This window comes from Podarcis cretensis, assembly GCF_951804945.1.
Source record: "Podarcis cretensis genome assembly, chromosome: 10".
Classification (NCBI taxonomy): Eukaryota; Metazoa; Chordata; class Lepidosauria; order Squamata; family Lacertidae; genus Podarcis; species Podarcis cretensis.
The window spans coordinates 16547592-16572568 of record NC_137179.1 but is presented as its reverse complement, the minus strand read 5'-3'; the positions used below and the strand labels follow the sequence as shown (position 1 = coordinate 16572568).

The following is a 24977-nucleotide window of genomic DNA, read 5'->3' as shown; positions in this document are numbered from 1 at the left end:
ACCTGAGCGTATCCCCATTTGCTCCCCCAGGTTTAACCCTGAATTGTGCATTTTGGCTGTTTTTTTTCAAAGGAACATAGGAAGCCAGCTGGTACTGAGAGAGCCTTGGGTCCACCTAGCTCATTTTGCCTCTGCTGACATGGAAGTTGCTTTCCAGGGGTTTAGAATAAGGGACTGAGCCTGGGACTTGAATGCAAAGCAGATGCTCTGTAACTGAGGCTTCTCCTGAGCCAAGTTGACTTTTCACCTCCTCCCAGGTGCAGACAACACCAGCAAAGGTCTTCCCCCTTGCTCCTCAACTTCTTTCTCGCAACTGCAAGCCAAAACTAAGCCAATTGGGAGCAGGCACCTGAGGTGCTTTGCCAGGCACATGGGGAAAGATTCTGCACCTGTGCTTGCAAGGGATTGAATGCAAAGCAGGAGACACCAAGAACAATCAACACCCCTTGCAGGTAAAGGTAAAGGGACCCCTGACCATTAGGTCCAGTTGTGGACGACTCTGGGGTTGTGGCGCTCATCTTGCTTTACTGGCTGAGGGAGCCAGCGTACAGCTTCTGGGTCATGTGGCCAGCATGACTAAGCCACTTCTGGCGAACCAGAGCAGCACACGGAAATGCCATTTACCTTCCTGCCGGAGCGGTACGTATTTATCTACTTACACTTTGACGTGCTTTCAAACTGTTAGGTTGGCAGCAGACCCCTTGCAGACCCACCCCCAAATTAAAAAAACAGTCTGAATTATTATTTTTTTATGCTTCTGGGTGACCAGGAAAGAAAGCTCAAAAAAGCTAGAACTTTCCCCCTCAGTATAGACAGCTTTAGGTATTTATTTTGTTTGACAAAATTTGTATACCACTTAACTGTAAATAAAACCTCTAAGCAGTTTACAAAGAACATTAAATAATTATTTTAAAGTTTACATTATTATCAACGTTAAAATCAAGTTTATAAAAAACACACAAAACGAATAAAATCAAGAGTTCCAAACTGAAATTACAGATGAAGATACACATCAACGTAACATGTCTGGGTAGACTTGCCTAAACAGAAAGCATTTTAGCAGGCTCCGAAAAGGAACCAGGGAAGGCAACTGCCTAATGTCAAGAGGCAAGTAGTTCCAGAGTGTAGGAACTGCCAAGCTAAAAGATTGCTCCCTTACAAGTGCAGAATGAGCATTATTTGGCACTTGGAAAACTGTTGGTTTCCCAGTCTGAAGTGACTGAGTGGACGTATATGGCAAACTAGGCATAGGCTGGAGAGAAAAAAACACTATCATGGGTTATTAACTTTGGAAGAATAATTGGCAAGGCTGGCCTAGAAATTTGAAGGTGGAGATTTTCCCGATGCACAAGATATCACCGCTCTATTTACTTAAAGGGGTTTTTTTGCGAGCAGGAGGGGTATAAACGAAAGCACATTAGGCGCAGAAAGAGTTGGGATTTACCAGGATTAGCAAGCAACCCAGACGACTCTCCTATATTCAATTAATCTCTCGTTCTTTTGAAACAATCTAAAAAGCAGTTCTGTCTTTAGGATTAAGTGGGGGTTGTTTTGTTTCTTTCAAAAAGGGGAGGGCTGCTAGGTTTCCATAAACCACGAGCTTTTGCGCAGCACCATTACGACTCCAGAGGCCAATTAGCCAAATCCCAAACCACGCTGGATTGGATTGAGAGTTTGTTTGTTTGCGCACCGATGGCATGCGCGTGTGAAAACAAACACCTCTCTCCCACAGCTAGAAACAGCTGACATTTATGTTCTAGCGGCTCTGTAAAAGGTGAGCGTCCCTGGAGAATTTCACAGCATGCCTGGTGGGGAGAAAGAATCTGGAAAATTGACTGTTCCTACACCAGCTCACTTTTCACCTGCTCAGATATGTATGTTTCCGCTGGGTTCACCTCTGTCGCTACAGCCCTCTCTGGAAACTTGCCATAAAGGAGGTGTGAGGTGAGAAAGACACTCAGTGCGGATTTTTAAGGATTTCATACCCAGCTGGTTGGGCCATATTTGATAAAGCAGTACATTTGATATCTCGACTGCGCTAAAACTAGGCCTCTGCCCACATCACTTTCTTATAATGGGTGCTGTTCCAGCTGTGTTTTCCACACAGATCCATCCTCATTAAAAAAAAAAATACCTATGTTTCTGTCTTTATTTATTTAAAATATTTATGCATCACTGTGGCGTTCGTACGGAGCCCCCGGTCGTCTCACGGACTATTGACCCGTACACCACTAATCCGCTGCCACCAACCAGGTCCTCCCTGGTAAAATCACTTCAGTCTCAGTCAGCCTTTCAATTCATAAAGAAGAGTGTATTTTATTTCAGACTTAAAACAAAACTATTACAGCATTCCAAACAGTGCTCCTCTTTACTTTCTTAGTCTTATGTTCCTCTCTCTATCTCTGCTATCTTCCCACACTCAAGGACCAACTGCCCTAACTGTCTCTCTATTACCAACTGCCTTTCCCAACCAGCCAACCCACTCAAAAACCAACCAACTACCCACCCACAACTCCCAACGAACTCCCCCCAGAACTCCTCCCAGAACTCCTTTATAGACCCACTGACTCCACCCCCTGGGTCCTGTCGGTGCAATCTATTTAACTATTTCCCCTCCAGCACTCTCTCATACATGGTAACGTCACAATCATCAACTCACAGAAGATATCGAGGCAAAACACAGCAATGTACAGTGCCATCGCAACTTAGGCAAGCGTTACGTTCCCGGGGCTTGCAGGTGACAGCAAAATCGTGCAAACTGAGAACGACCATACTGTCTGAGATCTCGCAGGTTCCCAGACGCCCCGTGAAATCTTGTGCGTCCCTCCCAGAGCTTGGTAAGCAAAGCAGAGGGGTTAGAAACTCTTTCCATGAAGCTTCCCAGAGACCAGAAAACTAAGTTCTCCTGCCCAGTCTTTCTATTTATTTATTAACTGGCCATAAAGCTGTGATCGCAAAAGTAAAACTAAACTGTGATCCTACTGCATAGATTCATAGAATTGTAGAGTTGAAAGGGACCATGAAGATCCTCTAATCCAACCCCCTGCAATGCAAGATTCTTTCGCCTAACATGGGGCTTGAACCCTTAACCCTGAGATTAAGAGTGTCATGCTGTACCGACTGAGCTATCTCTGCTTACGTGCAATGAAAGAGAGGAGGAGTTTGGATTTGATATCCCGCCTTTCACTCCCTTTAAGGAGTCTCAAAGCGGCTACCATTCTCCTTTCCCTTCCTCCCCCACAACAAACACTCTGTGGGGTGAGTGGGGCTGAGAGACTTCAGAGAAGTGTGACTGGCCCAAGGTCACCCAGCAGTTGCATGTGGAGGAGCGGAGATGCAAACCCGGTTCCCCAGATTACGAGACTACCGCTCTTAACCACTACACCACACTGGCTCTCCGAGAGAGCACTCTGGTGCTCCACAATACGTAGAACACCATAACAATGATCCAAAACATTTCCCTCTGTATCAAAGTACATCAGTCACCAGCTTCTTCTATCTCTGTTACCTTCACGGTTAGTGGAATCTGTACATGGGCCTTTTTTCCACTGAGTTCTGTTCAAAGTAGACTCATTGAACTTTAGGTTCCTACTCTGAGCTACCATTGGATACAAGCCATGTAATTTCCTTTCAAAGACACAAGAAGAGCTCTACTGGACCAGACCAAAGAACAGCATTGAAACCACAATATTCCTTTCTAACCACGATGCAGTCACATCTTGGTTTAGCTAATCCTTAACAATGGCTTTAAGTATTCAGAGGTAATGCTGAACTATACCTGCCCGATACTGGATCTGTGAAACAGAGATATGCTGAACCACAGTTATGTCTGCCAAGCACGACAGTCATATTATCAAATTTACAGCTGAGGCCGGTCTTGCAAATTCAGAATTGTGCTTATGCCTTTAAAATCTCCGCTTGCCAAATATAGACAGATAGATCTGCATCCACATGTGTTCGCATTCCAAATCCTAAAGGTTTTATTATTAGCAGCTTCTTACATGGAAATCAAAGCTAATAATCTGCTTTCCAAAATGGTAACGGCGGAAACAGAACCCACGCTTCCGCAGACAAAATTGTTTTAGCGATGGATTTTTAGTACTGGGTTCTGGGCAACATAAAGTAGCTCAGAAAACAGATTTTACCAGTGAGCGTAGGAGACAGTACCCGCTAATACGATTTCACTGTTTATAGCTCTGGATGTGGAAGCAATTAATGAATGATGGCTGCACAAGCAAAACAGCAGATAGTAACGTGGGACAAATTTGTGGAGGTGGCTTGGCTTGAATTGGGCTCCCTTCTGGGAGGTTGTTAGCCTGCCTTAAGTCACAGGATTTGCTTTACAGTCAGAGAAAAGGATGTTGGCCACATGGGAAGGAGCTTTAAATATATATTTGAGGATCATATGTTCACATTAGGGGTGTTTGCACATTCAGATGAATGCACAGAGAGGTTCCTGTTTTGTTCTTATCTGCAATGGAAATAAATGAGGTTCCCTCCTTAACTGGAGCTCTCTACCAGTTTCATGAGTGATTACTGAGACAGCCTGAATTCGCTTGAAGGAGAGGAGACCCACTGGCTACAATTCTAAGAGAAGCAAAACTGTTTACAGAAATGAAGCTCCCTAGTTTCATCTACATGAAGCCGCTGGGAGAGATCATCAGGGGGTTTGGGCTGGGTGTTCATCAGTATGTGGATGATACCCAGCTCTACCTCTCTTTCAAATCAGAACCAGTGAAGGCGGTGAAGGTCCTGTGTGAGTGTCTGGAGGCAGCTGGAGGATGGATGGCGGCTAACAGATTGAGGTTGAATCCTGACAAGACAGAAGTACTGTTTTTGGGGGACAGGAGGCGGGCAGGTATGGAGGACTCCCTGGTCCTGAAGGACCAGGTGTGCAGCCTAGGAGTCATTTTGGACTCACAGCTGTCCATGGTGGCGCAGGTCAATTCTGTGTCCAGGGCAGCTGTTTACCAGCTCCATCTGGTACGCAGGCTGAGACCCTATCTGCCCGTGAACTGTCTTGCCAGAGAGGTACATGCTCTTGTTATCTCCCACTTGGACTACTGCAACACACTCTATCTGGGGCTACCTTTGAAGGTGACCCAGAAACTACAACTAATCCAGGATGCGGCAGCCAGACTGGTGATGGGGAGTGGCTGCCGAGACCACATAACACCAGTCCTGAAAGACACACATTGGCTCCTAGTACATTTGCAAGCACAATTAAAAGTGTTGGTGCTGACCTTTAAAGCCCTAAACAGCCTCGGCCCAGTATACCTGAAGGAGCATCTCCACCCCCATCATTTGATGAATCATTGTATTTTAATATTTTGCTGGAAGCCACCCAGAGTGGCTGGGGAAACCCAGCCAGATGGGCAGGGTATAAATAATAAGTTGTTGTTGTTTTGTTGTTCTGTTGTTGTTTTACAATTCAGTGAATGAAAAAGAAAAGAAAACCCCAAGATGTCTGTTGGTCCCTATATATTGGGAAAGGTGGTCAGGGGCAGGGGATCTAGTATAGAGAAGTAGTTAGACTGCTGGACCGAGACCTGGAGATGCCTGGATTGAACCCGCGACCTTCTTCACACAAAGTAGTTACTCTGCCATTGAACTACAATCCTCCCCCCTACATGGTTACACGCAACAAGCCAAAGGTTCCCATCTACAGAGGGTGTAGCTAAATCGTGTAAGAAAAAAGCAGTCCACCCAGACTTGGAGGAAATGACAAAAGAACGATTCCAAAAATGAGGGCGGGAAGAACAAAGAACTCAAGATAACTGTTCACAATCCAATTAAAATTAACAAAGAGAGAAGGGATTACACGCTGTAAAGCAAAATTTGCTGAACATCTTCATCTAGGCTTTCCTGCCTGCAATTTGTCTAAGTTGGGCACTGCATTCTCTCCATTCTTCCTCATTTACTGAAAGTTTTTTATCATGCCTCTTTTCATTTCCAACACAGCAAGGAGTCATTAAGGTAGTAATCCTACACATCCCTTGAGGGGAAGCTTTTGTCGAGTAGATGGTGATACGACTCCACTGTCAGCACAGAAGAACCGTTTTCTTCTTTTGCTTCCTAAAGAGAGTGCTTTATTCCAAATTCCTCCATGTTACCATCTTCCTCCCGCCTATATGCCCTAGCTTGCATTCGTTTGAGACACTGGCCCGGTCAGCAACTCAAAACAGACCCCAGTAGCCTGCAATCCATTGAGATACCCACTATCAGTCGGTCCATATTGCAAGCCAGTTTGGGACATTGCCCCGTCAATGACCCGTGCTCAACATAACCTTGCCATATGTCTTCCAGCTATTGATTCTCCAGAACTGGGACCCTGTCCAGTTCTCCCCCACCCCCAGCCCAAGGTGAAATCATTGCTACTTTGCTTCCAGTAACCACACACACACACACACTCGCCTTCGACCACTTCTTCCTATTTGCCAGGAGAAAAAGCAGCTGCTGCCCGTTCCGTAACTCAAAAGCGGTGCTGGTGAAAGGAAAAGCTCTCTGACACTGCAAAGCAGAACAGTCCTCTTTCTGTTTCTCCGGAATAATCCATGGTTGGAGTTCAGGAAGCACCACTTTGCATGCCAGCCGGAAGGCACATTTGAAATAAAAATACAAACCAGTTAAAAGCGGGCAACCGTTCTCTCCCAGACATCTGAGAAGGTGCACTTTGAGAAATGCCGGGTTAACATTATCACCATCCGAGATTTAGTCGTTTGCATGTGCCAATTACGTTGCACAGCCTGTGTTCCTACGGCATGCTGATAAACCATGCGCTAAATCACTGATTGCTTTGCGGGCACAGACAGTAACTGTTTTACAAGCTACAGACCGATGCACAGCATTGGCAGAACACACAGCACGTGAGCAGCAGGTTAATAAGCAAAGATCAATATTAGCACTGTCAACTATTTAACCATTTCTTGCTTTGAAAACTGATTAGCTGGGTGAAAACAAGACCAACACTACCGCATTTTCCAAAATTGGTAGTATTTTGAGCACCTCGCTTGTAAGACGCTATTTGCCCTGGATCTCAAGCTAGGAACAAACCCTCTGATTCAAAAAAGCAGCAATTCTGGAGATACATACTTTAAGTTTCATTTACATGTGGTGTGAAGCACAAGTGAAATAAGAATGCTTTAAATAAAATAAATAAATCCACTCACACTGTGTCACCAGCTGCCTGAAATCCAGAGTGAACAAACAGGATTTTGTGAGTAGATCTGATGTTAAAACTGCTTAGATCAGGGATGTTGCTGGACTATAACTCCCATCGGCATGGCCAATGGTTGGGGATGATAGGAGTTAGAGTCCAACAACATCTAGAGGGCTACAGCTCCCCCATCTCCTGGGTGACTCCCAAGCTAGAGGCCATCTTAGACTGGGAAGTCCTGGGTGCAAATTCAGCCCAGTCATGACTTACTCTGGGTGTTCTTGCACAATGTAAGAAAGGGTAAAGGTAAAAGACCCCTGGACGGTTAAGTCCAGTCAAAGGCGACTATGGGGTTGCAGTGCTCATCTTGCTTTCAGGCCGAGAGAGCCAGCATTTGTTCACAGACAGCTTTCTGGGTTATGTGGCCGGCATGACTAAACCGCTTCTGGCACAACGGGACACCATGACGAGTGCCAGAGCCCACGGAAACACCATTTACCTTCCCGCCACAGTGATATCTATTTATCTACTTGCACTGGCGTGCTTTCGAACTGCTAGGTTGGCAGGAGCTGGGACATAGCAATGGGAGCTCACCCCGTCGCGGGGAATCAAACCGCCAACCTTCCGATCGGCAATCCCAAGAGGCTCAGTGGTTTAGACCACAGCGCCACCCCCATCCCAGCTCAATCCACCCCTTTGCCCCCTCACATGAACACATTGGGGAATGGTATAAAGGTAAAGGTAAAGGTACCCCTGCCCGTACGGGCCAGTCTTGACAGACTCTGGGGTTGTGCGCCCATCTCACTTAAGAGGCCAGGGGCCAGCGCTGTCCGGAGACACTTCCGGGTCACGTGGCCAGCGTGACATCGCTGCTCTGGCCAGGGCCAGAGCCAGAGCCAGAGCCAGAGCCAGAGCCAGAGCCAGAGCCGCACACGGAAACGCCGTTTACCTTCCCGCTGGTAAGCGGTCCCTATTTATCTACTTGCACCCGGAGGTGCTTTCGAACTGCTAGGTTGGCAGGCGCTGGGACCGAGCAGCGGGAGCGCACCCCGCCGCAGGGATTCGAACCGCCGACCTTTCGATCGGCAAGCCCTAGGCGCTGAGGCTTTAACCCACAGCGCCACCTGCGTCCCAAGGGGAATGGTATACGGAGGCCAAAACCAAGCCTGTTCCTCTTCCAGTTCTGTCACAGCTACAAACTGGAGAGTCTATAAGGATCAGTCCAACAGCACAAACTACCAATAGTACTCATTTTTTTGAGAGAGAAATCAGTCTGGCTCCCTGCTTGCAGCATTTTACTTTACTGTTGCTGCCACCCCGGAAAATTTCCTGCAGGTGTCCAGGGGCATGGTTAAAGTTTGAAATAATGGATGATTAATCACACCCTGTAACTGATGTGTGGTTTAGAGCCCATAAGCTTGGGGGGTGGGGTGATTTTTTGCTCTCCACTTCTCAAGATGGAAGAAGCTCAGGGCTGCTTTTTTCCACCGTTGGGTGGCAAAGCATCAAAGCCTGAGGAATCCTGGGAGCTGTGGTTTGTTAAGGATCCTGGGAACTGTTAGGAGACCCCTGTTCCCCTCACAGAGCTCCAATTCCCAGAGTTGTTTTATAACCAATTATTAGGGAACCCAGTAACTAAAACCTCCAACATTTATACAGCCATTTTTATTTATTTGTATTTGTATTATTTTGTTTCTTAGCTGTTTGTTGCACTGAGCTCCTTTGAGAGGAAGGACAGGACAGAACTTTAATAAGCAATAATACCAATTAATTGGGATCAAGTGTTAAGAGAGTTAAAGCATCATATCCAGCTCCCAGAATGCAAAAAGGCACTGACCGACAAGTAGGAAGCACATGGGACCAGAGCATATAGCAAGCTACCTTATACCGAGTCAGACAGCCTGTCCATCTAGCTTAGCATTGCCAACACTGACTGGCAGAGGCTAGCTAGTGATTCAGAAGCATGCTTTACTTGAGATTCCTGCATTGCAGGGGTTGGACTAGATGACCCTCGGGGTCCCTTCCGATTCTATGATTCTGTTGCCAATCCTATCTAGAGATGCCAGGGGTTTAACCTGGGACCTTCTGCATGCAAGGCCGATGCTCTGCTACAGAGCTGCAGCCCCGTTCTGTAGAACTGTTCCGTTGCGCTTAATTTTATTTACAGTGTATTTTATATCCCGCATCTGCGGCGCAAAACAGCTCTCCCGACAACCGTAACAAATCCATTTTAAAAACAATTTAACAGCATGCTCTAATGCATTAAGAGCAACACCACAGGAAAACAGAAGTCGTATAAAAACAAGAAACAAACCTGGGAAAGTTGGTTTATTCAAATAATTCTATCCATTTTTAAGAAGGACTGGGGGGGGGGGTAATGTGTGTGTTTGTCTGTTGCCAGAAAACAAACATACATGTCAGTGGGTGCCAAGTGAGCATTCCACAGTCCCTCCCCCCCCACACACTGCTACCTGCCTAATTTCAGAAGGTGGAGACAATATACAGGTACATGCATGAAACAATGGCACTTCAGGGATGCAGGTTCTTGCCATAAAAAGCTAAAAAGCTGGAAAAGTGGGGGAAATCAATGGCCCTGCAATGCTTTGGGACTTACACCCCCTGACCACTGACTATGCTGGCTGAGGCTGATGAGAGTTTAATTCTAGCAACACCTGGATAAGGCAAGCAAGGCTGGGAACAGCATCCCAAAGGGGATTCCCTGCTCCAAAGTTCAAAGAGCAGCTGAATTTGCCAGAAAGGCTTTCAGCAAGTCGTTCCCTTAGCCTTCATCCCCAGATAAGGATCCGGTCCCAATACCAGTCTACCCTATAAGGTCGTAAATGATGGTTGACAAGGGTGGCTAAAAAGATTCCTCCTCCCCAAAAATGGAATTTGTAAGTAGAGTTATGTACAATGGTACCTCGGGTTCTCCTGCCAACCTAGCAGTTCAAAAGCACGTCAAGGTGCAAGTAGATAAATAGGTACCACTCCGGCGGGAAGGTAAACGGCGTTTCCGTGTGCTGCTCTGGTTCACCAGAAGCGGCTTAGTCATGCTGGCCACATGACCCGGAAGCTGTATGCCGGCTCCCTCGGCCAATAAAGCGAGATGAGCGCCACAACCCCAAAGTCGGCCACAACTGGACCTAACGGTCAGGGGTCCCTTCACCTTTACCTCAGGTTACATACGCTTCACGTTACAGACTCTGCTAACCCAGAAATAGTACCTCAGGTTAAGAACTTTGCTTCAGGATGAGAACAGAAATCATGCAGTGGCAGCAGGAGGCCCCATTAGCTAAAGGGGTACCTCAGGTTAAGAACAGTTTCAGGTTAAGAACGGACCTCCAGAACAAATTAAGTACTTAACCTGAGGTATCACTGTACTAGGCATTGCTTCCTATGACACCTCCATCTGTGCAGGGACTAGGGACCCTGGGCAGGTAGGCAGGACTGGGCATTATTTTGTGATTTTATGTTGTAATTTTATGTTGTGAACCGCCCTGAGACCTATGGATATAGGGCAGTATACAAATTTAATTAATAAATAAGCACCTCCCTGCCTGTGCTTAAACCAAGATCTTTGGTTCTGTCTCCAAAGGGAGACTATCATCTTTCTCTCTTCCTCCTCCTCCTGTGGTTCCTGCTGCGGCAAAGTCATTTTACATAATGTCTATGGAGCAGGGTGAGAGGAATCACAACAACGGAACTATTCATTGTGGGTTTATCTTTCCATTCTGTTTGACAAATGCGTAGCCTTTCCTGCTTCCTTGTAGGGCGGAGAAAACCTCGCCCTTGCTCAGGGTGCTGTTTTGCAGGACACCTTGAACCCATCTCCCTTGAACATTTAAAGCTGCAGCACCCCACTTTAAACAAGTTTATTTGACACCCTTGCAGGACAATGTTCGCACCACACACTGAAGCACTGTTACACTACTTTTAACAGTCATGCCATTAAATCCTGGGAACTCTGGCTTGTTCAAGGTGCTGAAAGCTGACAGGAGACCCCTCACAGAGCTACAGTTCCCAGTGTTCCCTAGGAAGAAGTCAGGGACAACTCAGCTGTCAGACTACAAGACTCTTAGGGTTGTGGGTTCAAGCCCCACTTTGGGCAAAAGATTCCTGCATTTCAGGGAATTGGACTAGATGGTTCCTCATGGTTCCTTCCAACTCTATGATTCTAGAAGAGGGATTGACTGTTAAACCACCCTGGGAATCGTAGCTCTGTGAGAGAAACAGGGGTCTCCTATCAAATCACAGCACCCATGTCAAACTACAGTTCCCAGGATTCTTTGGGGGCAACCAAAAGAAGTGGTAAAAGAGCGCTTTAATATTTGGTGTGAATGTAGCCAATTAATAAACAATGGATCCAGAATGCCAGGCCACAGTGAGTCCAGTTGTGGGTCTAATCCAAGGCCATGCAATGAGACGAGGTGGGGGGGGGGAAACCAACTAACAAAGGAGGCAATTTCAGGAACAAGCAACGCAGATGCAAAAACCATACTTCGATAGACTGCTTCTCAATTGTCCCTACTTCTCATTTGAGTAGATGAAGCCTTTCAGAACACAAGAATATTGCCCTTATACAGCACAGATAATTTGAATGTGGGCACGCATAATCAAATTATTTAGCCTGAAAATCTGGATGCTATGAAAAGGATCACAGGAGTTAATGTGGAGATTGAAAACATACACACACACACACGACCATAAAAGAATAAGCCGCAATAAACTAATTCATGTTTTAATGTGTGACAAAGGACTCTGCTGTTTTTGCTGCCGCTAGCTAGAGTGGTTACTGCATCAGGAAAAGCTGTCCTCCAACCGGGCGCCCTCCAAGAGTCTGGAACTACAACTCCCACCAGCCCCACCAGCCTGGCCAGGGTTCATGGATTATGGGGGCTGCAGCCCAACAACAGCCAGAAGGAACCAATGTGACATAATGGTTAGAGCAGGGGTCAGCAAACTTTTTCAGCAGGGGGCCAGTCCACTGTCCCTCAGACCTTGTGGGGGGCCAGACTATATGGGGGGGGGGGGGAATGAACGAATTCCTATGCCCCACAAATAACCCAGGGATACATTTTTTAAAAAAGCACACATTCTACTCATGTAAAAACACCAGGCAGGCCCCACAAATAACCAAGAGATGCATTTTAAATAAAAGCACACATTCTACTCATGTAAAAACACCAGGCAGGCCCCACAAATAACCCAGAGATGCATTTTAAATAAAAGGACACATTCTACTCAGGTAAAAACACGCTGATTCCCGGACCGTCTGCAGGCCAGATTTAGAAGGCGATTGGGCTGGATCTGCCCCCCGGGCCTTAGTTTGCCTTCCCATGGGTTTTGCAGTGATTCTCAACCTGTGAGACCCCAGATGTTGTTGGACTACAACTCCCATCATCCTTGAGCTCTGGCCTTGCTAGCTAGGGGGTGATGGGAGTTGTAGTTCAACTATATCTGGGGACCCACAGGTTGAAAAAGGCTGGAGAGGGTTGGACTAGGACCTGGGAGAGCAGGGTTTGAACCACCACTCAGCCAAGACACTCACTGATCTCTTAGCCTAACCTACCACCCAGCATTGTTGTGAGGATGAAATTTTTTTTTGGGGGGGGGAGAGGAACCAAGTGCACCTCCTTGAGATCATTGGAAGATAAAGGTGGTATATAAACATAATGAATAAACAAACAAACAAACGTCCTCTCCCTTCATAAGCAGGGGATGGTAGAAGGTTGGTTATTGCAGCTTCTGCCTGCAGCTGGTACCAGAGCAGAAATTAAACTAGTGGGCGGGGCGGGGCGGGGCGGGGCATGATTAGAGGTGTCAAACCCAAATCCAGTTTTGGGAATCCTCTCCTATGTACACCAGTGTGCATGAACACAGTGGTGTAGCGTGGGGGGTGCAGGGGGGGCCGGCGGCACCGGGCGCAACATCGGGGGGGGGGCACGCTTGCACTTGAGTGCTAAAATCCACGGGTTAGGGGGCGCAAATTACTTGCCTTGCCCCAGGTGCTGACAACCCATGCTATGCCACTGCATGAACAGCCCTTCCCCTAGCCTACTGCATGTTCGCCACAGGGGAATGGGGTATAAAGACAAAGGCTACGCAAGAGTGGGAAGAGAGGATGCAGCTCCCTAAATCTTAAGCTTTCTGCAAAGAATCATAGAATCGTAAAGTTGGAAGAGACCCCAAAGGATCTAACCCAACCCCCTGCAATGTAGGAAATCTCAACGCGTGGTCTCGCATTCAAATCAAAAGCTACTTAGCTTTGCAAATGTCTTAGCAGTTTTGTTTTGGCTTCTTCCCCACCTAAAACCTTTAAGCCCACCCCACCACCCACCCCAAATTATAGCTGGGAATTTAACACTGTAAAAATGTAAGAATTAAAAATTAAGGTGCAGAGGGCACAGATTCAAATTTTGGAGATGTTAAAGTTGTACACCTAAAATAAAATAAAATAGCAAAAAAAATCTGCTGTAGAAGTTGTACACTCACGTTTCTAGTATATACACAAAGTATCAAATGTGGGACAGTAATAATGATGCAACAAAACAACACCACCACAAACTGGCTTATAAGTATAAAACCAAATTTACTAGAATAACAACTAGAATACAAATAGACTTGTAACCATTCAAGCAACAAACATACTAAGGTGCCATGTGCAAAACAAAGCCGGGAGATACTGTAAACATGGAGTGGATAAATGTACAACTGTACCTTAACAAGTTACATGTGCAATAAACGTTATACAGACTGGATGAATGAACCGTTCAACAAGTAGCGTAAGTTTCTACACAACGAACCTTGATCCAGAAGATGTGAAATGCATGAAGCCGTTAAAATATTAAGTCAGATCATTGGTTGGATTATCTAGCTGAGGGTTGTTTATTTTGACAGACAACAGTCTACAATGGTGGAGGGAATCTTTTATAGCCGGGGAGTGAATTTGTAGTTTTCTGCATGCAAACCATGTGCTCTAAGCACTGAGGAACACTTCCTCTCCTGCAACTCTTGGGCTTCTCAGATCCCTGAGCTTACCTGAATGGCTCTTCAAAGCACACCTGTACACACGGAGGATGATGCACTTGAGTGAGCCATTATTTCACACACGGCGTTGTTTGTTATTTCAGGTCAACATCCAAGACCTCTCATTGTCAGAAACAGAAACTGAGAGTGGAAACTTGTGTCTTTTCCCAATGCGTGATCAGCTTGGGAGGCCTCGATGCAGCTTAAGGATAAATTAAAAAGGATTAGATTTCACTCCTCAATTAAATAATCACGCTCTGCCTAAGATGCCCTAATGCATTCGCAGAGTGCCCTGGCAGCCGCAAAATGACGTGTGACGTTTTGAAAAGGCAAATATTGACTTAGCGGCACGCTGCTGGTTGCTCCTTGTTCCAGAGAGTCGACTGGTTCACCCCTGCTTAAAGAAAAAGAAAGGAAGAAATACCCTTTGCACTGCCTACAGCCACCAGTGCAAAACGAGCTCACAGAGAAGGAACGGCAAACTTAAAAGATAAAGGCAAGTCATGGATGCTGGAAAAGAAATTTGCACTAGCGAGGCATCCATTCTTATGGCAGGAGTGTGTGCATTTGTACAGGGAGGGAGGTTTTATATCCTGCAAGAACTCCAGAGGGTGGAGTATTTTTAATATATAAATATATGGTGTTTTTTTCCACTAGCCAGGCTCTATGCCTGGAAAAAAGCCAACTTTAAGGAGACGGGAGCTGTGGTGTTTGCAGGGGTTGGGGGCTGGAGAGCCCTGGGCAGGGCTAAGCAACCTTCTTTCTCGCCAGTTCTCCCCTGAAAACGTCTTTCTGCCTTCTCCCCCCACCGTCAAAATACAGGTGTATTGTTAACAGGTAGGTTACATGCTTGAGTAAAGTGTATTTGCCAGTTTAAACATAGGCTTCCACCCTAGGTTTGCATACGGAAATGAGGAGGCTCCTGCAATGTCCATCAATGGCTCCCCAAGAGGATTAGAAATTAATGGAGGGCAAGCTTATTATTGATCGATTGCTTTTATATCCCACCTTCCCCCCCCCAAGGAGCTCAAGGTGGCATTCATGCTTCGTGCCCCTCCTCATTCAATCTCCACCACTACCCTGTGAGGTAGGCAAGCCAGAGAAGCAGTGACAGGTCCAAGGTCATCCCAGTGAGCTTCACAACCGAGTGGGGATTCAAACCCCGGCCTCCCAAGTCCTAGTCCGACATTCTAACCACTACGCCACACTGGCTGCTTAGCCATGATGGCTATTGCTCTGCCTCCACAGTCAAAGGCAGCAATGCTTCTGAACACTAGGCGCTGGGCACCACAGGAGAGAGACAGTGCTCTTGTGCTTGTGGGTCCTGCTTTAATTCACAGGCGTCTGGTTGACCACTGTGAGAGCAGGATTCTGGACTAGATAAGCCTTGGGTCTGATCCAGAGGTCTCTTTCAGGAGTACCCAGCAGGGTGGTTTACAGTACATGCATGGGATGCAGGTGGCGCTGTGGTCTAAACCACTGAGCCTCTTGGGCTTGCCGATCGGAAGGTCGGTGGTTCAAATCCCCGTGACGGGGTGAGCTCCCATTGCTCTGTTCCAGCTCCTGCCAACCTAGCAGTTTGAAAGCATACCAGTGCAAGTACCGTATTTTTCCCTCTATAACACGCAGATTTTTTCTCCTAAAAAGGAAGGGGAAATGTCTGTGCGTGTTATAGAGCGAATGTGTGGTCCCTGGAGCCGAAAAATCAGGCAAAAATCAAATCGCAGCGCTTCACGGAGAAGGGAAATCTGAAAAGAGGAAGCGGCTGCTTTCCTGCATTCTGCCTCAGGGTCTTACTGCCCACCCTCCTATGTTTCGTTGCTGTGTTTGCTGAAACGGAACAAAGAGCAGGGAAAGCCCCTCCCCTCAAGGCAAGCAGAGGGGAATTCCTCTCTGTGCTCCGTGGAGTGCTGCTGGGGGAGAGGGAGAGAGAGGGGGGAAGGGAGAGAGAGGGGGGGAGAGAGAGAGGGGGGAGGGAGAGAGAGGGGGGATGGAGGGAGGGAGGGAGAGAGAGATGGCTGGCTTGGGTGGGGGGAAACATTTGCCTTTCTTTCCTCCCTCCCGTTAAATCCCTCTCCTGCATTCTTAGCCAGCTGCTTCTCTGCACACCCCCCTTCTTTGTTTTTCCTTCGCTCCCCACTTAAAATGTGGTTACAAAGCATAGATCCACATGGATCCTCAGGATCTTTGCATTGGGTCACCCCAAATTCACCATCAGATCACATAGCATGTCCATGGCTACAGCCTGGACCAAAAAAATCACGCACCCACTGTTGCCTGGGGCTGCAATGGTGCAAAAATGTGGTTACAAAGCATGGATCCACAGGGATCCTCAGGATCTTTGCATTGGGTCACCCCAAATTCACCATCAGATCACATAGCATGTCCATGGCTACAGCCTGCACCAAAAAAATCACGCACCCACTGTTGCCTGGGGCTGCAATGGTGCAAAAATGTGGTTACAAAGCATGGATCCACAGGGATTCTCAGGATCTTTGCATTGGGTCACCCCAAATTCACCATCAGATCACAAAGCATGTCCATGGCTACAGCCTGCACCAAAAAAATCACGCACCCACTGTTGCCTGGGGCTGCAATGGTGCAAAAATGTGGTTACAAAGCATGGATCCACAGGGATTCTCAGGATCTTTGCATTGGGTCACCCCAAATTCACCATCAGATCACAAAGCATGTCCATGGCTACAGCCTGCACCAAAAAAATCACGCACCCACTGTTGCCTGGGGCTGCAATGGTGCAAAAATGTGGTTACAAAGCATGGATCCACAGGAATTCTCAGGATTTTTGCATTGGGTCACCCCAAATTCACCATCAGATCACATGTCTGTGGCCACAGCATGAAGCCCAAAAATGATACATCCACTGTTTCATTCAGAATGTTTTTTCCCTTGTTTTCCTCCTCTAAAAACAATGTGCGTGTTATGGTCAGGTGCGTGTTATAGAGCGAAAAATACGGTAGATAAATAGGTACTGCGGCAGCAGGAAAGTAAACAATGTGCTCCGGTTTCCATCACAGTGCTCTGTTGCGCCAGAAGCAGTTTAGTCATGCTGGCCACATGACCCAGAAAGCTGTCTGTGGACAAATGCCGGTTCCCTCGGCCTGAAAGCGAGATGTGCACCACAACCCCATAGTCGCCTTTGACTCGACTTAACAGTCCAGGGGTCCTTTACCTTTACAGAACATTGCAAGGGGTTGTTCTACATCACCCTTGGGTCCCTTCCAACTCTTAAGATTCTATGATTACGCACGTTCCATCAAGCTGGAGGCATACTTGCACTCAATCAGCACGCCACACACAAAGACAGTACATTTCTAATTATAACAATGTTAATTATCGCACCTTTGGTCAAAGACGAGAACATTTAGAGAGGGGGTGGGGTGGAGGGAGAGGGAGATGCCGCTTCCCTGCTGCGTTTTGAGTGCGCTAATGCACTTTCTCCCTTTCGCTTTCCACTTTTCTGTCTCACGTGGGGAAACCTTAATGAGAGAGAGAGAGGGAGGGAGGGTGGGAGAACGGAAGCTTTGGGGAGGCTCAATAAGCCGAGGAAATTATGCAGCATTTAAGCAGTGACTCAGAACCGCCAGATTAAAGGCCCCATTATAAATGCCGCCACATCCCTAATCTTCAACAAATTTGGATTAACCAGCTGCTTGACCTTAACTCTTTGGGTGAAGATACTTCTGACAATGGAGAGTGGAAGACTACATCTGTACAAAAGGCCGCAAGGCAGATCTATCTGCCGGATGTGTCAAGACGTCTCCTGAATCTCAGGTGGTTCACATAGGCCTCTTTGAAGTGTTGTCATGTCCACTTATGCACTTGCAGTTCTAAATGGGTTGCCTTTTTTAAGGGAAATAAATGGATTTATTGTTTAATAATTTGCCTAACTATTATACAGTGGCAACAACACAGCTTCATTCTTGCCACGCTCCAGGTTTTTGTTATGCCCTCGCCACAAGTGGCACCAGTGGAAATTGGGTTGGCAAACTGGCCACCAGTTTCCATCCTCCACAACTCCCCAGGGTCAATTAAGAGTAGGGGGTGTGGGTGAGAAAATGGCAGCTGCCATTAAAAAAATGGTGGCGAGTACTTGGGAGAAAATTCTGTAAACTGATATTTTCAAGAGGTAAAGGAGGAAGTGGGAAAAAGAAGAAAGGAAAGTCTCTGGAATTGTCTCAGAAAAGTACTTCCTGATAAATGTTGACTCGGCTGCAATTAGACTACGTGAATCTGCTTTTATTTGCCATCAGGTCTCTGGCCCACCTGGCTCACTGCTGACTGCCAAGAATGACTCTGCACCTCTTTTAAAGTGATATTTTAGTGTGGCAGCACAACAAACTTTGGAAGTTTCTGCCTGTTGATATCAGGTGCACTGCACTCTTTTAGGTGCATTTGTGTTTAGACAAGCCTATCCAGATATGTAGTCCTTTGACCGGTATTTTAATCTGTTTTTTAGCTTATTGTGTTTTGTTTTTTATGAAGTATATACCACTTGACTGTAAAATAAACTAAAACAACAACAACAACCCTCAAAGTGGTTTACAAAAAGAATAAAACAAATTACCCGTAAAAATAGTTAAAAGCAACTATTTAAAACGTTCAAAAATAATTGAAAACAACAATAAGCTAAAAACTAGTGTTAGGTGACTTTAAAGGAAGGTGTTAGCCCAATGCAGAGATGCCAATCAGCAGAAATTAAGGCATGTTGGTTAAAGGGAACACAGTAACTTAACTATCATCTATTCAAGATCTTAAAATTTCACTCTCTCTCTCCAGTTGGGAGTTCAAGGCAGCTACAATCAACAGATAAAGCATTATACAAAGTTAACGCATTGCTAAAACCATGAAGCCATAACAGCAACAATTTAGCGGCAAATACGGTAATATTGGTTACACTGTGCCTAAAAATAGTTCTGCCTCTTTATACAAACGCCTAGCCAGTAAAAAAAGATCTTCTGCAGCCTCCTGCTATATACAGCATCCCCTAACTCATCCCACTGGCCAGATACATGTTGTCTCAAGCCAACAGCTGAGACTTCAAAGTGCAATACTTAATAAATCTCACAACAATTTAGCTGATCAGTAATGGCAGAGCAATAAAAAACACAGTACACGTAGAAGAATAATCATCTAATAATAGAGCAGTAAAAGTACAGGAAAACAATAAACTGATAATAGGAAACAAAACAAAACAAAACAGAGGGTTGGATTTTACCTTCTTTGGAAGCAATATGCACAAATAGGGAATCTGTGTATTAATGTTATTCATCATTGTCATCACCATCACTGGTAAACCACCATATCAAAGTGATCTACACATAATGACCTTATTTTTGCATGGCAATTCCCATCATCCCCAAAAGTTGAGAGGGCCAAAGGTTCCCCATCCCTGACTTGGGAACTGTAGCTTGTTAAGGGCGCTGGGAATTGCAGTGGAAAACTACAGATCCCAATATTCTTTGGGGGAAGCACATGCGTGGAACTGCACTGTTCATCTCCCATCTCTGCATCTCTCAAACAAGCAGAGAGTGATGTGCAACTGGAACATCTTGCACCAAAAGAGGATGCTGTTTTGTTCTGGGTTTGTTTGTTTTTTAAGCTGTCTTCCCTTCATCAGTGAACTGACGGTTATATGGACCAAAGGTGTGGAACTCCCCTTCAACTATTTTCCACTGCACATCTGCAAGATGCATCTTGCCAAAATGAGCAAGGAGGAGTTTGAAAAGGTGGTTTATACAGGGGGCTCCAAATGCGTCTTCTTTTAATAAAGAGTCGCTCCTGTCTTTTCAACAGGGGCACATCATATAGAAATTCAATACTCCTTGCCGCTGTATGCCTATTCCAAAGGAGAGGGGGGAAATTGAGTTTTTAGATATGCAGAAGTTCTGCCAGAAACAACAAAAAGTGGCCACACAAATAAGAATGCCCGTGTGAGTGTTGTATATTTGTCATTGTTTTCATTCATACACACAGAGAGAGATTCCAGCAGCTAGGCCATAGACAATGTACAACAAGAATCTTCTGCAAAATTAACTCAATACAGCTGGGAAAAACTGATGAACAAAACATATGCTCAATCACTGGAATAGATATTGTTACCCTCTTTCCATAGTGTAGTCCCTGGGAAAAAAAGGGATCTAATCCAATTGGACGCTGTTGCCTGCCGCAAAGTTAAATTATTAACAATGTTAAGTTAAAGCAGGAGTGGCAGATTTCAATCTTGTGTGGTCCCCCTTTCTCCTCTGCCCCCCTACAAAGCAAGAATAAATTATTATTATTTATGTATACCCCACCCATCTGGCTGGGTTTCCCCAGCCACTCTGGGCGGCTTCCAACAAAATATAGCAAGAACCTATAGCAAGGATTCCTTAATAGTGATAGCTAAGGTGCAACCAACTGATTCACCAACCTGATGTTTTGGATTACAACGCCCATCCCACCAAGTTGGCGAAGGCTGAATGAATTAGTAGCAATCCTCAGTTTGCATTCTTGCTTACGCCAAGTTTGTTGTTGGTTCGGACCAAATCTAGCACTGCAAGCCCATACGAATGATGCCATCTACAGAGTTAGACAATACAGCGTTTTACATCAGCTGAATGAGTTTTCCAGGATTTCAGACAGGAGTCTCTCCCCGTTCTACTTGGGGATGCTGAGGATCCTCTCTGGGAACTTTTGCATGCAAAAATGCCTGCTCTGCCACCCAGGAAGTTAAGGAAGTTGGTGCATCGGAAATTGGCCAGCAGCAAATCGGCAGAACCGAGTCTATATTCTACCCGCTCCCAAGTTAGAAATCTCAACAGCAACAAATGGAAGACTACCAACACAAAAAATTAGTTAAAGAGACGGATATATACAACTGTGAAACTATATGTTCCCAAACATATGCTATACTACAAGAAGCAAATATTAAAAATGCAAGGTCTTCTTAGAAACCCCTTTGCCAATTAAGAGCACCTCTGAACTTCTGGATCAAAAGCCATACCTTTTATTTTTAAAACGTAAGATTCTTAAACAGAGACATTAAGAGCTCTGGAAGTCATTCTTAAGCACAATCTCCCTGCCATAATCAATCAGTGACCAAGCTGGACCTAGCAATAAGCAACTTTTGGGACAATTACACACACAGAAGGGCCTGCAATAAAATGTAGTTTATTCCTTGTTGTCGTTACTGTTCCCAGCAAACCTCAACAAACTACACTGCCCAGAATTCTTTGAGAGGGAATGTGCTTCAAATATGATTTAAAGGTACAGAATCTGTGCCACCTTACTTTTTTGTTTTGTTTTTAATTGCTCATTTCTCAGTGTGGGGACCAACTTTTATTTTCTCAGACGTGCTGCAAAACCTACAAATTCAGTGAAAAAGCAGCCTCCCTCCTTACATACGCACAGCATGTTCTGATATTTTTCTTAAAGCCATTACTCAGTGATAGCTAAATACACACACATGACTCAAATGACAACTAATTTGAGTGCAGGAGCTCATGGGGCATACATTTTCTTATGCGATTGATTGCTCTGGGCAGAATAATATCTTTTCAATCCTAAAAAAAGAGATCTCAGCAACTTAATTCTCAAAATGTGAAATGTCACTTCCATCCCACTGAAAAAAAAGGGGGGGGAATACAGTAAATCATCTCTCTTCTTCTAATCATGACATATAGTTCATTAAGGAGACTGAATCATAATTAGTAGATGTGCAGGTGCAGCCTTTTCCAAGAAAGAACGTATGCAATGTATTTAGTCCCAAAGAGGAAACAAAGTCCTCTCACTGCATATGATACATGCCAGGTATATAATGAGTCATCCTAGATGGTAATAGCTAGATCATTCTCCAAGGAAGGATCCACAGGCAGCCAAAACAGCACCATCCACTTACCATTCAAGCAGTGTTAGAAATTCAGATATATAAGCTAATCACCAAATGGCACCTTAAACCTAATTTACAGTTGCCATAATAATAATAATAATTTATTATTTATACCCCAGCCACACTGGGCGGCTTCCAACAAAGTATTAAAATACAGTGGTCTGTTAAGCATTAAAAGCTTCCCTAAACAGGGCTGCCTTCAGATGTCTTCTAAAAGTCTGGTAGTTGAAATTCTCTTTGATATCTGATGGGAGGGCATTCCACAGGGTGGGTGCCACTACCGAGAAGGCCCTCTGCCAGGTTCCCTGTAGCTTTGCTTCTCGCAATGAGGGAACCGCCAGATGGCCCTTGGTGCTGGATCTCAGTGTCTGGGTAGAACAATGGGGGTGGAGACGCTCCTTCAGGTATACTGGACCGAGGCTGTTTAGGGCTTTAAAGGTCAGCACCAACACTTTGAATTGTGCCCGGAAACGTACTGGGAGCCAATGTAGGTCTTTCAGGACTGGTGTTATGTGATCTCGGTGGCCACTCCCCGTCACCAGTCTGGCTGCCAAATTCTGGATTAGCTGCAGTTTCCAGGTCACCTTCAAAAGTAGCCCCACGTAGAGCGCATTGCAGTAATCCAAGCGAGAGATAACTAGAGCATGCACCACTCTGGCGAGACAGTCCGCTGGCAGATAGGGTCTCGGCCTGCGTGCCACATGGAGCGGGTAAACAGCTGCCCTGGACACAGAATTGACCTGTGCCTCCATGGACAGCTGTGAGTCCAAAATGACTCCCAGACTGCGCACCTGGTCCTTCAGGGGCACAGTTACCCCATTCAGGACCAGGGAGACCTCCTCACCTGCCCCAACAGAATGTCTAGGCACCATTTCTTCCTGCCCCCCAATTGTTGTTGCTGCTGCTGCTATTGCTGTTGTTCATTTCATTTCTATACCACATTAAATTTTAAATAAAAAATCTCAAAGTAGTTTACAACACACTGAAACGTCAAACAATATGATCCAGAATAAAACAAATTCAAGCTTCAAGGAACATATTTCAGATTCTTCTCTAAGTGACATTTTGCTTTCCCCTTTTTCCTCTACCTACTTAATTTATATAGCTTCCTCCATAGCAGAAGGACTCTAGGAAACCAACGTATTGTAGTGGTTAGAGTGTTGGACTAGAGCAGTGTTTCCCAACCTTGGGCCTCCAGCTGTTTTTGAACTACAACTCCCATCATCCCTGACTAGCAAGACCAGTGGCAAGGGATGATGGGAATTGTAGTCCAAAAACAGCTGGAGGCACAAGGTTGGGAAACACTGGACTAGAGGACCTAAGAGATCAGGGTTCAAATCCCCACTCAGCCATGAAGCTCACTGGGTGACCTTGGGTCAGTCACAGAAACTGGAACAGGTCCAACTGCGACCACGTGGAGATCTCTGGATGCCAGGCTGCCATCCCATCAGCTCCAACCAGCATGACCAGTGGTGAGCAGAGTTCAAAATTAGCCAGGCGCCAGGAGCATTTTGCACCTATCGGCTACTTGTGATCAAGTGAAGATGCCCGGGATGCATGCCTGGGGATCATTGGATCTTGAAAGTTTTTACACACTAATACTGTAGAATTCTATCAGTTATATTTTATCCGCACAATCAGAGTGATTTTTTGAGTGGGTGGGTTGTGAAATGCTTTTGCTGTAAAGTCTGAGCAGGAGCAGTGAACAACGTTATAGCTAATTGTTGCAGCTTGGCCTCACCACACTGCCCTGCTCACAGTTGTGAAGAATATTCCCAAGTTGTGAATGGTCCATGTTACCTTTAAGAAAAAGGGGTAGGAATAGGCCAGGGGTCAGCAAACTTTTTCAGCAGGGGGACGGTCCACTGTCCCTCAGACCTTGTGGGGGGCTGGGCTATATTTTGGGGGGGGGGGATGAACAAATTTCTATGCCCCACAAACAACCCAGAGATGCATTTTAAATAAAAGCACACATTCTACTCATGTAAAAACACACTGATCCCTGGGCCATCTGCAGGCTGGAGTTAGAAGGTGATTGGGCTGGATCCGGCTCCCGTGCCTTAGTCTGCCTACCCATAGAATGGGCCAATACAGTTGTACCTTGGATCCCAAACGCCTTGGTACTTGGATGTTTGGCTCCCAAATGCCGCAAACCGGGAAGTGAGTGTTCTGGTTTGTGAACGTTCTTTGAAACCCAAACATCTGATGGGGCTTCTGCGGCTTTTGATTGGCTGCAGAAGCTTCCTGCAGCCAATCAGAAGCGGCACTTTGTTTTCTGAACGTTTTGCAAGGTACGACTGTATATAAATATCTGGACTGTCCCTGGATCAAATGACTTTTCTTCTTATAAGTTCTAAAGGTTCTTAAACGAGCTCAGGGTTGTCATCTGAACTAGCCAGATGTTTAACTGAGAATCATGGTCAGTCAAAATAAGACTTTGGAGCCATCTTGCCAAAAAAATGGCAACTAGACACTTTATTTTGCCAACTGTAACCTTGGTTTGAAGAGCCATTTGGCGCCTAGCTTATACATCTGTGTTTCTAACACTGGATGATGGGAGTTGTAGTCCAACATCTCAAGGGCATTACTAACAGAAGGCACCTCTGATCAAAAGTGAAGCACAGAAGACCAATGTTAGAGCAAAACAGCCATCTCATCAAAGCAGCAGGAGGTTCTCCTAATGATTATGGATCCCTCACTTTGGCAGGCATATCCTTACAGAGCTGTCTTCAGTTTGGCAACAGAAATCAAGAATTTAAATCAAGAACCTGGAAGGTCATCTGTCAACAAAATGCTCTGATGTGCTGCTGCAGCCACGAGGAGCACGCTACTCTCTCATGCCTCGCTCACTTCAAGGCAGATCTGGCAGGTAGTCAATAAGTTGACGATAAAACCATCATCGCTTTA

The 24977-nt window shown here is 45.7% G+C and overlaps 1 protein-coding gene across 3 annotated transcripts in view; it reads right to left on the bottom strand.

The window, feature by feature from the left end:
• The window catches only part of EPS8 (EGFR pathway substrate 8, signaling adaptor), a 156050-nt gene that overhangs the window by 121735 nt on the left and 9338 nt on the right, over positions 1 to 24977 (bottom strand). Inside the window, exon 1 of one of the 3 annotated variants that reach the window (XM_079992402.1) lies at positions 6624 to 6945. The exons of the other annotated variants lie outside the window; for them this stretch is intronic. The gene's annotated coding sequence lies outside the window, so the exon portion shown is untranslated. Of the gene's footprint in view, positions 1 to 6623; positions 6946 to 24977 lie in introns of those variants that run through there. 3 annotated transcript variants of the gene reach the window in all.